The sequence below is a fragment of the Hyla sarda genome, chromosome 1 (genome assembly GCF_029499605.1).
Source record: "Hyla sarda isolate aHylSar1 chromosome 1, aHylSar1.hap1, whole genome shotgun sequence".
NCBI lineage: Eukaryota > Metazoa > Chordata > Amphibia > Anura > Hylidae > Hyla > Hyla sarda.
In genome coordinates this window covers 439,928,278-439,944,722 of record NC_079189.1, presented here as the reverse complement: position 1 = coordinate 439,944,722, position 16,445 = coordinate 439,928,278, and positions in this window count along the sequence as shown.

Sequence of the window (16,445 nt, the reverse complement as noted above, 5' to 3'; positions counted from 1 at the left end):
AGGTGACGGCTGTAATATACAGCTGACACCCAACACAGCTTGTGGGCCTGGTCTATATGCATTGACCGCCAAACTCCATGAAAAGGTGTACCGTGATCATTAAAAGGTTAATGTAAAAGTTTGAGATACTCCTTTGTGCATTCGCTGAAAAAGTAATGATGCAAACCTTCTACATGCGCTCTGGTCATGTCCAGAGCTACAACACTTTGAAGTATGAAGTACTTGATTTTATTAATTCTCTGTTTTGCCTATTAGTACTTCCCTCCTTATCCTGTGTCTTGGGACATGTTAAGGCTTTACCGGTGACCACAGAGGCTAAATAAGCCGTGGCAGGAATATTACATTCTGCTCAAAAAAATAAAGGGAACACTAAGATAAAAAATCCTAGATCTGAATGATTGAACTAATCGTATGAAATATTTTCGTCTTTACATAGTTGAATGTGCTGACAAAAAAATCACACAAAAATTATCAATGGAAATCAAATTTATCAACCCATGGAGGTCTGGATATGGAGTCACACTCAAAATCAAAGTGGAAAACCACACTACAGGCTGATCCAGCTTTGATGTAATGTCCTTAAAACAAGTCAAAATGAGGCTCAGTAGTATGTGTGGCCTCCACGTGCCCGTATGACCTCCCTACAATGCCTGGGCATGCTCCAGACAGTCTGTGGTGGATGGAGCGAGACATGATGTCCCAGATGTGCTCAATCGGATTCAGGTCTGGGGAACGGTTGGCCCGGTCCACAGCATCAATGCCTTCCTCTTGTAGGAATTGCTGACCACTCCAGCCACATGAGGTCTAACATTGTCTCGCATTAAAAGGAACCCAGGGCCAACTGCACTAGCTTATCATCTCACAAGGGGTCTGAGGATCTCCTCTTGGTACCTAATGGCAGTCAGGCTACCTCTGGCAAGCACATGTAGGGCTGTGCGGCCCCCAAAGAAATGCCATCCCACACCATTACTTACCCACCACCAAACCGGTCATGCTGGAGGATGTTGCAGGCAACAGAACGTTCTCCAAGGCATCTCCAGACTCTGTAACATCTGTCACATGTGCTCAGTGTGAACCTGCTTTCATCTGTAAAGAACACAGAGCGCCAGTGGTGAATTTGCCAATCTTGGTGTTCTCTGGCAAATGGAGTCTGTTTCTGACCATTTGAGTGGACACATGCACATTTGTGGCCTGCTGGAGGTCATTTTGCAGGGTTCTGGCAGTGCTCCTCCTGCTCCTCCTTGCACAAAGGAGAGGTAGCGATCCTGCTGCTGGGTTGTTGTCCTCCTACGGCCTCCTCCAAGTCTCCTGATGTACTGGCCTTTCTCCTTGTAGAGCCTCTATGCTCTGGACACTACGCTGACAGACACTTGTCAAAAGCTCGCATTGATGTGCCATCCTGGATGAGCTGCACTAACTGAGCCACTTGTGTAGGTTGCAGATTCCGTCTCAAGCTGCCACTAGAGTGAAAGCCCGACCAGCATTTAAAAGTGACCAAAACAATCAGCCAGGAAGCATAGGAACTGAGAAGTGGACTGTGGTCACCACCTGCAGAACCACTCCTTTATTGGGGGTGTCTTGCTAATTGCCTATAATTTCCACCTGTTGTCTGTTCCATTTGCACAACAGCATCTGAAATTGATTGTCAATCAGTGCTTCCTGAGTGGACAGTGTGATTTCACAGAGGTGTGATTGACTTGGAGTTACATTGTGTTGTTTAAGGGTTCCCTCTATTTTTTTGAGCAGTGTTGTTATGTTATGCACTCCAGCCACACACGCTGGCCGTGAGCGCATTGTCCCCTTATCTTCTGCTGCCGTCGGTGCTGGGACTCGCATCGCAGGATGCGCCCGCATGCAAGCCCCAGTCCATCACTCTCTGGGTGTTTCTCCTGCATCTGCCTCTCTGCTCCGGCGCACGCGTCCCCGTCCCCTAGGCCTGTGTGGTCGAGCCGTGCCAGGGGTAGCGACCTGGGTGCTGCCTGCAGCAGCAAGCCCATCCCGCTTTGCGGCGGGCTCTGGTGAAAACCAGTGGCACCTTAGGCTCCGCTCCCTGGTACGGTCCGAGTCATCTGCCACACAGGTCCAGCGGATCCACATCCACCGGGGTTCCTATCTTCAGAAACGTGAGTGTTACAAGTGTATATGTGGTGAGAAATGTAAATGTCAAACATTGGCTTACAGATTCTCCACCAAATATGGGGAAACTTATATTACTTAATAAGGTTGATTGATAAATATGTACCAAACATGAAACCATTATACAGTCATGGCTGTAAATGTTGGCACACCTGAAATTTTTCAAGAAAATGAAGTATTTCTCACAGAAAAGGATTACAGTAACACGTTTTGCTATACAAATGTTTACTCCCTTTATGTGTATTGGAGCTAAACCAAAAAAGGGAGGAAAAAAAGCTAATTGGACCTAATGTCACACCAAACTCCAAAAATGGTCTGGACAAAATTATTGCAACCCTTAACTTAATATTTGGTTGCACACCCTTTGGAAAAAATAACTGAAATCAGTCACTTCCTACAACTATCAATAAGCTTCTTACACCTCTCAGATGGAATGCTGGACCACTCTTCCTTTGCCAACTGCTCCAGGTCTCTCTTATTGGAAGGGCGCCTTTTCCCAACAGCAATTTTAAGATCTCTCCACAGGTGTTCAATGGGATTTAGATGTGGATTCACTGCTAGCTACTTCAAAGCTCTCCAGCGCTTTGTTGCCATCCATTTCTGGGTGCTTTTTTAAGTATGTTTGGGGTAATTGTCCTGCTGGAAGACCCAAGATCTCGGACGCAAACTGGGCTGTACAGTGAGACCCAAAATCCATTGGTAATCCTCAGATTTCATGATGCTTTGCACACATTTAAGGCACCCAGTGCCAGAGGCAGCAAAACAACCCCAAAACATCATTAAACCTCCACCATATTTCACTATAGGTACTGTGGGGGAGATTTATCAAAACCTGTCCAGAGGAAAAGTTGCCCAGTTGCCTATAGCAACCAATCAGCTCACTTCTTTCATTTTTAACAAGGCCTCTGCAAAATGAAGAAGCGATCTGATTGGTTGCTGCAACATGACTGCAACTCCCAGCATGCCCTTACAGTAAGGGCATGCTGGGAGTTGTAGTTGTGGGGCAGATGACAAGCTTGCCACCTGCCGCACAACTACAACTCCCAGCATGTTCTTACTGTAAGGGCATGCTGGGAGTTGTAGGGAGGGGCGGGTAACAAGCTTGTCACCTGCCCCATGCAGCACAACTACAGTCCTGTGGACTACTTCGGATTCGGTGGACTGCATTGATGACCAGCATTTTTTTTAAATCTGTTAATGTTACTAAAATGGTAGACGAGGGCTTATGGGGGAGTGTTTTTTGGAATCATTTTTTTTAAACGTGTTGTGTTTTTTTATTTTTATTTACTTGACAGGCTTAGTAGTGGAAGCCGTCTTATGGACGGAATCCATTACTAAGCCGGGAATTAGCGTTAGCCCCAAAAAACAGCTAGCGCTAACCCCCAATTATTACCCTGGTACCCACCACCACAAGGGTGCCAGGAAGAGCCGATATCAACAGGCATGGAGCCACTTATGTATTATAACCTGACCAAATGCATGAAGAAAACATACGGGGACATTTATCATTGTTGCTTTGGTAAGCGAGTTCTGTAGGCACAGGGGTGTCAAAAATGGTGCTCCTGGGCCTAGGCAGTAACAGGCTGGCATTATTTAGGCTGGGGAGGGCCAGTAACAATGGTCCTCGCCCACCCTGGTAATGTCAGGCTGTTGCTGCTTGGTTGTTATTTGGCTGAACATAAAAATAGGGGGAACCCTATGCGTTGTTTAAAAAAAAAAAATAATAATAATTAATTATTTATGAGAAAAAAAGCATAAGGTTCCCCCTATTTTTATTCTCAGTACAATACCAACCAAGCAGCAACAGCCTGATATTACCAGGGTGAGCGAGGACCATTGTTACTGGCCCTGCCCAGCCTAAATAACGCCAGCCTGTTACCGCCTAGGCCCAGGAGTGCCATTTTTGACACCCCTGTGCCTACAGAACTCGCTTACCAAAGCAACAATGATAAATGTCCCCGTATGTTTTCTTCATGCATTTGGTCAGATTATAATACATAAGTCATTTCATGTAGTTTCTGTTAAGCTGCCTTTTTTTCTTACACCTTCTATATTGGGGTAGGAAACACAAGATCTCGCAAATTCACTGTAAATCAGCGCAGTATCGCTATTTAGCACAATATCACGCTGATTTTAACAAGGATTCATCAATGCATTCTGGAGGAAGCCACAGTGTCGCAAGGTAAGCCGGGAACAACCAGCAGGACTGTTTCACGCTGACTATTCATAATTGTAAAACGCAAGACAGTATTATTATATTTTGTTTTTATGTCAATATATAAAGCTCATTTTTAAGTTCAGAATTTTAGTATGGCACTATGCGGTGAGTGCGGATATTCTTTGTATTCTGGCATTACCACTTATTGATACATATCTGTTTGATACTTGTTTCCAGCACCACCGCTGACTCCATTGATAGTGTTCCATTGCTGTACAGACATCCATATGCTAGTGACCTGTGAGGAGTTTACCCGTGAGCTACCTTAATTCCTGATAGTGCCATCCTGCATTTCTACCCACACATATATATATATATATATATATATATATATATATATATATATACACACATATATATATATATATATATATATATATATATATGTAGTATAAATATTTTATATTTATTTATTTTTAAAGCTGGTAACTTTACTCTTTAAAAAAGTTTAAGCTTTCTAATTTCAAAATTTCCCAACCGAACACTTGACTAAAAGTTACATAAAGATGGGAACTGTGCAGAATAAGAAAGCCAGCCATTCTTATCATGATACGTCTTGTTTTTCCAGTTAAGTAAACCGATTTCCCCCCATTTTCATGTTTAGGGTGTTGCTTCCTCCCATGTTTATCTTAGAGTAGATTTTTTATTGTCCATGTTTTCAGCTGGCAAATGCACTTCCTAACACCAGTTCCATGTATTGCAGTGGAGTGATACGCGATGGCTCTAAGTGCAGCTAATGGAATTCATTCATCCCGGCCGCTCAAGTAAGTGGCACTTCCAGCCTCTGCCGGCTTGATTCCCTCTTTAATGGATTCTTCTAGTTGAGTTTCAGTTCAGTGATTATGAAACAATTTGGGAGATTCTATCCTGATCCAGCATTTGTACTTTAAATGCTGTATGGCTGCAAATGAAAAGCTGCAAGGAAAAAACCCCACAGATTCTTTGCAATATCATAGACTGAAAGAATGTGTAAAACAAATTAATGGCACGCACAAGATATTTGTGGATAAGTATCACAGAGCCAAATATAATAACATTTTAGTCTTTCCAGGCCTATACTGTTTCATGACTCCATTTAAAGCAATGCAAGGCGCAACTTTGATCTGTGAACTGATCTCAGCTGACGTAGGATCTTTTGTAAGTTCATGTTACTTTTCCTTTACCAAGTCATCTATTATAGTAAGTGAGCAATGGCAATGGGGAATACATTTGTCTGATACAAAGTCTTAAGATTAAAAAAGTTTAGTAAACATTTTCTAAATAAATATGTAAAATTAATATATACATTATAACACCTCTTACTGCATTTTAGTAAACCTACAGTGATTCACTTCAAAACCACTAAAAATATGCAGCTTAGTGTGTAATCTAAAATATACATCTATAGCGCATGCCATACACAGTAGTTTAAAAGTATAAAAGAAACGCATTTCACTATTTATTAACATTGTGTGCCAAAGATAGGCCAATTTTTTCCCCGTCACATTTCTCTAAAATATGGGCATAGCTTTCTACTTTTTCACAATCCAAATAATTTATTAAATTGTCTGCCCTGTTGACATTTTTCCTCCTGGTCTTCTACTTTTAAAAGAGAGGTCAAATAAATGAAAATCTATTTGGTCATTATGTTGAATACTGTAATGCATGCATTCCCATTTGGAACAGTAGCAGGGAATCCAGTCATTGAAAGGAGTCCCTGTTTCAGTACATACATTTCAAAGCATGCAACAAAAGTAGAGTGACCCCTCTGTATCTGTAAAATTTTTGTTTATTATTTACATTTATTTGTAGGCTGAATTCTCCATTCTATTCTAGTTTGTAGGAGATTAAAGGAGAGGTATCATGGAAAAAAACTTATCCTCTATCTGAAGGATAGGGGATAACATCCCCCCCCCCGCAATCTCCTGTTTGGAGCCTCAGCTCTCCTTCACAGCGGTGCATCCTCCATATAGCTCTATTCGAAAGCCGCTCTGCAATTTTTGGCTCTCCCGTGGAACTGTGACATGCCGCTGTGAAGGAGAGTGGGGGCTCCCAATAGGAAATCGCGGGGGCCCCAGCGTTCGGACCATCCTGCGATCTAAAACTTATAGTTTTTTTTTCCGTTATACTACTTCTTTAAGAGGATATAAAAGAGTTGTTTGAGATTAAATGTTTACTTCCCTAGATGATATCCTCTCCCTGCTCTTCTGATGACAGTAGAACACACTGGAGGTAGGGACATAGCTACAGGGCGTGCAGGGTAGCAGTTACATCGGGGCCCTGGTGCCTAAGGGGGGCCCAAAGCACATTTGTCCCATAAAAGACCAGTATTGGTACATGGGGCCCTGTTGCAGTTTTTGCATCAGGGCCAAGGAGGTGCAAGTTACACCTCTGACTGCAGGCAATCACTGGCCTCAACGGGAGAATTATTCTCCCAGAACAAAATATGCAAAATTTCCTCAAAGGCTTAATGCCCGGGGTACAAAATCCCCATATACAATTGATGCCCCTTTAGGGTCATCAATTGTATAAAGAGATTTTGTACCCCGGCATTGCGCCTTTGGGGTAATTGTGCTTATTTGATATTGGAATCCCGGATTGCCTTGGGGGATTTGTCTATGATCTAAAAGAACCCCAGATAGCATCAAATCAAGGCAGGCTACCTCATCACAAACAGCTAAGTTTCACCCTAAAACACTACAAAATGGCAAGGAGTAGCATCTAGGAAGCAGTGTTCCTGGCCTCCTCTCTCCCAGTTCAGCTTTATAGGTTTGTCCTGGTTTTGTATAAAGGAAGAAACATGTCAGTCAAGCAAAGCTAAGCTGAGAGAAGCTGGGGAGACCACCTTCCAGACACTTCCCTAGTGTCACAGCTTGGTTTTAGACTAACCTCTGAATCACATCTTTTTTTTTAATCTGTTCATGATATACTTTAGATATTGTCTAAACTAAATTAGCACCCTTCTTTATTAGTATGCCAGAAAGACAAGTATGTCAGATGTCATTAAATTAAAGGAGAACTGTACTAAAAATGATTCATTTTCCTCTGTGCAGCAAAAACTTAAAAAACAAACTTTTACTCACCTTCGGATGTTTTCCCGTTGTACCGGTGTCCCAGTCCTCTGGTGCTGGTCTTCTTCCTGCTTCCTGGGGACGTTGAGTCATACTACGCTCAGTGTATCGCTGGCTGCAGCTATGTGCCGCCTCGGCTGGTGATAGGCTGAGCACACTGTCATGTAAGGAGCCCGGGCAGCAGGAAGAAGTCGGGCCCAGGCTCCTTACATGACAGTGTGCTCAGCTTATCACCGGCCGAGGTGGGACATCACTGCGGCCGGCGATACGATGAGCGCAGTATGACTTACCATCCACAGGATGCAGGAAGAAGAGCAGCACTAGGGGACTGAGACAATGATATTGGCGCAATGGGGGAACGTCGGAAGGTGAGTTAAAGTTTGTTTTTTTGTTATTGTACCCCGAGCACAGAGGTTATGGAAAAATTTTCAGTACAGTACTTCTTTTAGCAAAGTATTAATCTGTAAGGTATATAGGAAACTTGGCTGTAGACCACAAGGTCACCAAAAACCTCACACGTAAATGTTTTTCTTTTCTTTTGTACTTAGTTATTCTCAATTTCTACATGAGTTCACATAACTTTTACATGACTTAATAAATAATAAATAAATTGTTGTCCTTAACATTTGCTGTATGCTGTATATATGGGAGCCACTGTAAGCTCATGTTTAAGTATACAGATAAGATGCTTAGCAGTTGGCACATATTTATTACCTCACACCAAAGCCTGCTGGATTTAAACGTCAAGTGTGACCAGGCAATAGTTTAAGTTTCAGCCTACTGAGGTTTTAGAAAGATTATAATGGCTGGGATTTTATGAAGTGGTTCACAGTTTAAGTGTTCACTAAATCTTGCAATGTATCTGTAGTACCAAAAGTATAAACTGTAGTTTTATGGTGGTAAAATACACACTGAGCTGTGTCAATCACGTATTCAGAAATCATTAGCTTCTGACTATATTATGCTGGGAACGAACAGAGAGAGGAGATTTATTATATAGGGTATGTTCTGTTTCTTACATTAGTCTCTTCTGTTACGATAAGAAAGTGTAAAAGCTCAGCTCAAAATCCTATTAAACCTATCAGTATGTTTTTGGAGTGTGGTAGAAAACCAGTATTTCAGGAGGAAACTCGTACAATTATGTAGAGAATATACTAGTTCCAAGCTGTCTTTTGTCAGATTCAAACTATGGACCCCATTGACCCACCATGCTACCTATATTATTAGAATAGTATCCTATATCATGTTTCACCAAATATATATAATATATGCAAATTACCAAGAGTTACTTTGCTTAACCTCTTATTGCACTGTGGATTGCAGAAATCTGCCAGCAATTATAACTCCATGTAAGAAGTGCCACATGTGGGTGGTGCCTATATGGTTGTTAACCCCTTTAAAGAGAGGATGGTCACTTTTAAGGGCTAGTGTTGCTACAAGGGGCCTAATAATGACCACCCTGCTGTAGAGAAGATGCAAAAATGAAATTGACAGATACAGCCCATTAATTTAGAACACTGTACTCTGATGGGGCATTTTATTTACCATTGTCTGACATCCGCACAAAACATAGAGATAGGATGGTAGCAACCTGCATATACAGGATCTTTACCAAGCTTCAGAATAAGAACAAATATTGCTTCCAACATAGATTGAAAAAGGCAATTCTCTTCAACTGTAGCCATGAACACTCGCAACAACTGTGGCAAACTTGGCTAGGCAAACCACCCACCCCAGGCACCTTCTCATTAGAGGTGTCTTTAAATGCTAATTCCAGCTCCTCAATAGTAAGGGCACAATTGTACAAACATATTTCACTTGTCAGAGATCAATGACTGCAGGGAAACAGCATTAACCTAAGCATTAGAGATGAGTGAATTTTTGAAAAATTTTATTCGGCTGATTATGCCTAATTTTCCAAAAGAATTCGGTTTAGTCCTAATTTAATCACGGCGAATCGCTATTAAAAACGGCTGTTTCTGGTCTACAGAGAGCCTCAATAGGGGTGTAGAACACTTTGCCTTGCTGTAACATGCATAGGGTGTGTGCTGAGTTAGTGAAATAATACTTTTATTCAGTATGACATGTAGATCAGAGGTGTCGCTATTAGAATCACTGTCGCAGAGCGGCACAATGACAGAACCTGGAGATGGCATCAGTATGAGGAGACCATATAGTGGCTAAATGACACAGCCTGAAGGTAGTGGCAGCATATAGTGGCTGAATGACACAGCCTGGGGTTTGCGGCAGCATGAGGAGAACATATAGTGGTTGAATGACACAGCTTGGAGGTGGCGGAAGCATGAGGAAACCGTATAGTGGCTGAATGACACGCCTTGTATGAGGCTGAAGCATGAAGAGACCATATAGTGGCTGAATAACACAGTGTGGAGGTGTTAGCAGCATGAAGAGACCATATAGTGGCTGAATGACACAGCTTGGATGTGGCTGAAGCATGAGGAGACCATATAGTGGCTGAATGACACAGCATGGAGGTGTTGGCAGCATGAGGAGACTATATAGTGGCTGAATGACACAGTGCGAAGGTGTTGGCAGCATGAGGAGACCATATAGTTGCTGAATGACACAGCCTGGAGTTGGTGGCAGCATATAGTGGCTGAATGACACAGCCTGGAGTTTGCAGCAGAATGAGGAGACCACATAGTGGCTGAATGACACAGCCTGGAGTTGGCGGCAGCATATAGTGGCTGAATGACACAGCCTGGAGTTTGCGGCAGCATGAGGAGACTATATAGTGCTGAAAGACACAGCCTGGAGTTGGCGGCAGCATATAGCAGCTGAATGACACAGCCTGGAGTTTGAGGCAGCATGAGGAGATCACATAGTAGCTGAATGACACAGCCTGGAGTTGGTGGCAGCATATAGTGGATGTACACAGTAGAGCTGTATATAACGGCCCTGCCTCCTGTCGGTGGGGCGTTCGTGACCTTTTGTGGATGGACTGGGAGGATTGGCATTCGTATCTCCCACCAGTTTCAGTTCACTCACCTGGAGCCGCGCTGTCCGGAGCATGCTGCGGATAAGGGGGTCTGATGTCTCGCGCAGCACAGCTGGCTGCTTTGACGAGATGTCAGCCGGCACACCGTCCAATGCGTTAAAGTCTCCAGCAGGCTTAAGGTACAGGGGGGATGATGGGGAGTAAAACCGCCTGTCAGACAGAATAACGGGGCAATCTGTGTCCGGTGTTTGCTCGGTGCAGGGCACGGAAGGCATCTCAGGACGGCCTTTTCATCTTTGCTGGGTCCCGCGCTGGGTCACATGGGATCAGCAGGAAGCAACTGCCGGATTTGAATCTCTAACACTCTCCTAGCAGTGAAGTCTTCCATACCCCCAGAACACTGTCTCAGGTTTGGTTGTTATGTTCAGCCGGTGACCTCTTTCCCTCCCGTGGGATTCCGGCCTGCAGATAGTCCCTTTCCCTGCAATTTCTAGCAGGAAGGGTTAAGGTCGGTCGGCATTTGGGGTTTGCTGCCTGCTGAGGGACCATTAGGTTTCTGCATGGTAAACATTCAAACTAGTCAAGCCACCCTAATACGTGCACGTTAACATAGTACATGTAGGGGTTAAATTATGGTTATACCATACATAGTTATTGCATATGACACCATGTGTCAGTGTTTCACTACAGTGTTGAACACAGGCATTTATACCGTCTCATGCACTCATATCTTGCACCATGCTTTCACTCACACCATTATAAGATACTGTTATATCAGGGCGTTCATTCATAACGTTATACCTGGCATGTATTTTAGCATTCACGTTTTTCTATGCTGCAGCGCTGTAGAACAAGAGGCGGGACACCCAAAAAACAATCCCTGTGATTTCATCATGCTATATATACATATAAAATGTCTGCTTGCCATAGTTTTCATGCATCAAAAAAAAAAATAATAATAATAATAATTATGTTTTCTTAGCAAATTTTATCATACACACTTTCCAGTAGTTGCATAGGCATGAACCCTCGGCTCCGTACGGTGCATGCACTCATGGCATGCACTTTTGGAGTTGGTGCTACGCTTCTCTCCCGTTGGTCATGCACGCATAGCAGCATACTGTTCACCCATTTCAAATTTCATTTGGTACACACGCTCATAGCTTTCCTGCACATATGCTCATAGCCAAAATTCATAGGATTAATACAAAATGCACGCTCTTAGCATTGTATACTGCACGCACGCTCTCAGCATTGTATATTGCATGTACACACTTATCATTGTTTACGGGATGCACTCAGCTTTGTATATTGTACGCACACTCTTAGCAACATATACTGCACGCATGTTTACAGTGCACGTACACTTACAGTTTCATATGGCACACAGGCTCATAGCAGTCTCACTGTACGCACACTCATAGCATACTGCACGCAGGCTCATAACAGTCTCACTGCACGCACGCCCATAGCATACTGCTATAGCATAGCATAAGCTCATAGGCATACTGATCACGGGTCATGGCACGTCATACTCTCACAAGATCACAGTGTTTACACGGTTAATTTACTCATAATATTCATTGTTCATATGATCATGACATCCATACTATTTCATATGCTCTTGGTTTCTTACTGGTCATACACGCATAACGTTCAGACTGTTTGCACGGGTAGGGCATCTTCACTGTTCGTACCGTCATGCTTTGCTCATCGTCCGTACGCTCATGGCCTTCATTGTCACACGCGCACGGCACACAGATTGTACGCTCATAGCATTTCCATGATTCATACGCTTATAGCATACGGTACATATGTTCACAGTATTTACTATACACCCATAGCATTCATACTTCACAAGCTCAATTATTCTGTTTTATCTCATGGTATTTTCACTCCCACACGCTTAGTGTTTTATACTGTCCTCAAACTCATGTCATTCATGCTGTTCATATGTTCTTGGCATTTCAGTTTCTACTACGTTCATTCCATATGGGGTTACCTTCATTGCAGTCACACGCTTCACACCTTCCTTGGTGTTCATACGTTTAAGGCTTGCATTCGGTTTGTACACTCATGGTATTTTACACTGCCCATGGCAATCATTTGGTTCACATGCTCACGGCAGTTATGATGTTCACACGCTCATGGCTTATTTGGTCACATGCTCGGGGCTTTTAGATGGTTTTCATGCTTATAGTACCATACTGTCTCATACGTTTGTGGCGTTACGGTCCTTACGCTCATGGCATTTATACTGTATTTTTGCTTATAGTATTTATACTGTCATACGTTCATAGCTTTCACTCTGGTTACGCTCGTTGCACTTATACTGTTCATTCGTTCTTGACATCATACTGTTCTCACGTTTCCTTGGCATTTAGACAGCTCAGACGCTCTCTTTGTTTCACACAGTAATAGTATTTATACTGCACATGCATCTTTGGCGGTCTTGATGCTGCGCATGCACCCTTGGCTTTGTGTTCACATGCTCATGACATTGGCCTTGCACGTCTTTTGCATGGCGTCCTTTGTTCATGCGCCTATGGCGTCTATTTCTGTTCGGACACTCATTCATTATGCACAGTGATCGGCATCTATGCTCTGTATACAGTCACATAATTGATAATGTACATAGGCTCGTTGCATAGGGCACATATGTTCGTAGTTATTCTGTCCACACTCTTTAGTATTCATACGTACATACGGCATAGCTTATATGGTACTTCCACGCATCTAGGTACACGCGTCCATAACGTTATATGGTACATATGTTCGTAGGAACTATACTGTATTATAGGCTCACAGATTTCATGGTGCATAACTGCATTGCAGTCTCTCCGGACATACATTCTTAAGAGTTACAATACATACTGTAAATTTTGATAGCATTTTATGTTGTTTTACTGTGTAGTTATACGCAGCATCCACTGTACACAGGTTACGAGCTTCATATGTCGTACATCCGTGACCATGCACTGTGCATAGATAGGTCACATACAGACGTCAATGCTAGAATTTTACAGGAATATTCCTGATGGTTTCATTATATCGTCACATTCAATCATACACTCGCATTACTATAGCCGTCACCTCACGCATGTGTTAGACGCTCCTCTGTAATCACGCATGTGTTTCCCAGTCGTACTTCATGTCTGTTAGTTCAGCGGAAGTTCCGAATATTAATCACTACAGCGGAGTCTAAATGTACCAGCAATTCCAATTGTATCATGCACACCACCAAGTAAGTCTCACTCATTGCTAGGTTTGGAGCAGCTCACTACGTAAACGTTAGTTACCTCATATAGTATAGTTCGTATCATGTGCACATGCCACTACGCTGTCACACTGGCATTTGTTCCTGCAGCTGATAGGTCATACAAGTTACTTTAGTAATTGCACCACATGGTAGTCATCAAGTCAATATCACGGTCACTTTAGCACTGCACTTCAACATCTGATATTCAGCCTCTACCTTTAAATCCTTGTGTACAAGGACACACACCATGTTATTGTCACAGACACATCTCCAGCAAACAACACCATGACACAAGCGGTTTCCCAATATACCTGCCACATCTGCAGGGGAGGCTTGCAGTGCGCTGTTGTTGTTACTGTTACTTTTCAGAGCAACACCATCATGTCACATAGGCGGTAGTATACCCTTCATACATGCCACATCTGCAGGGGGATACACTGTGTAGTCATTGTTACTGACACATCCTCAGAGCAACAACATCATGACACACAGATGATTGTTCACCCATGATGCCTGCCACGCCTGCAGGAGGTGGCACCTCACAGGTTATTGTTACTGACGCGTCTTCAGAGCAACAACTTTACGACACATAGGTGGATGTTTACACTTTAAGCCTGCCACGTCTGCAGGGAGAGGCACCACGCAGGACATTGTTACTGTCACGGCTTCAGAGCAATAACTTACTTAGGTGGTTGTTTAGCCGTTATGCCTGCTACGTCTGCAGGGGGAGGCAACACGCAGCTAATTGTTACTGACATGTCTTCAGAGCAATAACATTACGACACATAGGTGGTTCTTTACCCGTTATGCCTGCCACGTCTGCAGGGGAGGTACCACGTAGGTTATTGTTACTGACACGTCTTCAGAGCAATAACATTATTATAGATAGGTGGTTGTTTACCGGTTATGCCTGCCACATCTGCAGGGGAGGTACCACGCAGCCAATTGTTACTGGCACGTCTTGAGAGCAATAACATTATGACACATAGGTGGTTCTTTACCCATTATGCCTGCCACATTTGCAGGTGGAGGTAACAAGTAAGTTATTGTTACTGACATGTCTTCAGAGCAATAACTTTACGACACATAGGTGGTTCTTTACCCATTATGCCTGCCACGTCTGCAGGGGGAGGTATCACGCAGGTTATTGTTACTGACACGTTTTCAGAGCAATGACATTTCGACAGGTGGTTGTTCACCTGTAATACCTGCCACGTCTGCAGGAGGGGCCCCACACAGGTTATTGTTACTGACACGTCTTCAGAGCAATAACATTTTGACATAGGTGGTTGTCTTCCCATTATACCTGCCACGTCTGCCGGGTGGGAACCACACAGGTTATTGTTACTGACACATCTTCAGAGCAATAACATTTCAACACAGGTGTTTGTTACCCTTTATGCCTGCCACGTCTGCAGGGTAAGGCTCACGCAGGTCTACAAAGTCTCAAAGCAATAGACCACGGCATAGGTCGGATATTCCATATGCCTACCATATTGGCAAGAGGAGGCAGCACAGGTTTTGGTCACTGACACTTTTCAGAGCAAGAGCAACTAGTCACGTACATGGGGTCACCAATTATGCCAACACGTCTACCGGGGGATATACCACGCAGGTTTGTTACCGACATGTTTTCACAGCTAGAGTCCATCACATGGTCGACGGCTACCTATTAGCGCCTGCTTCATCTGCATTATCATATGCACAATGGTCCAGCTTGAGGGCACAATGGCTCAGGCATTGGAGCGATAGTGTCTGCAGGTACATTGGGTAGGCAAATTACAGACATGATGGCAATAAAATGGTGGGTCACTCGCAGTGGGAAACCACTCCTGAGGCTAGTGGAGTTAGGAATGGGGCATTGGGTTTGCCTTAGTTTTCAGGTAAGGTGTTCGGATATTGTTTGATCTACAGGCAACAAGGCTGTTACGGCCAAGATCAGTCGGGTGGTGGTGATTGTGCCTATCTTGTTGACAGTTTCTATTTTTCCACTTAATAGCAGTAACATGATGGGATTCATTAGGCCTGACAGGTCATAGTTTTCCACTCTCGCACTTATATTAGGCAGCATGCTACAAGCAGATATCGGCTTAGGTTTAGCCTGACCCTGCCCAAGTGCCAACTCTGGTTTCGGTTAAGAGTGAGCATGACTACCACAACTCTTTAGTTTCCAGGCATTGATTCCTGGGCCAGTCAGTTCTCTTTCACCTAAACTTCTGTCTTAATGTCAGAACTATATCTTGGGTTTGTGCTAAGGTAGGGGCATCGGTTCATGATTATAACATTTAATTCCCTACCAGATTGACTTTTTGCCCACTATAGGCGTGGCCTCCATCCCGGTCATTGGGCACAATTCGGACCGATAGGTTAAGTTTAAATGTGTTAGGTAAGTGTATATCATTTTTATCATGAGTACGAATGTGTAGCCCCGATCCCAAACTTAACTTTTAATAAAATACTTAGGATAAAAAATATATTGATTTTTTTTTTAAAATCGAACAAAAGGAAAGGTGTGTAAAAAAACACCATGTGCCACCTACACCATCAAGTATTGATGTGATGCAAAGACCTCTAAAAGGTGGAAGGGAACAACGTATGGTCCATTGTAACTGGTGGGGGGGTAAAAACTTCCCCTGTAAGGCCCTACTCTCTCATTATTAATTCCCTTCTTTGCAAGTTATATTCGCCTCTCCCTATTTCCCCCTGCAAACACTGCCATTTCCCAGGTTTTTTAGGTGGAAATAGTAATTGGTTCCTATGTGCCCTTTTTTAAGACGAGTAACACTTTCCTCGAAAAGGTGGAAGGGAACAACGTATTGTCCA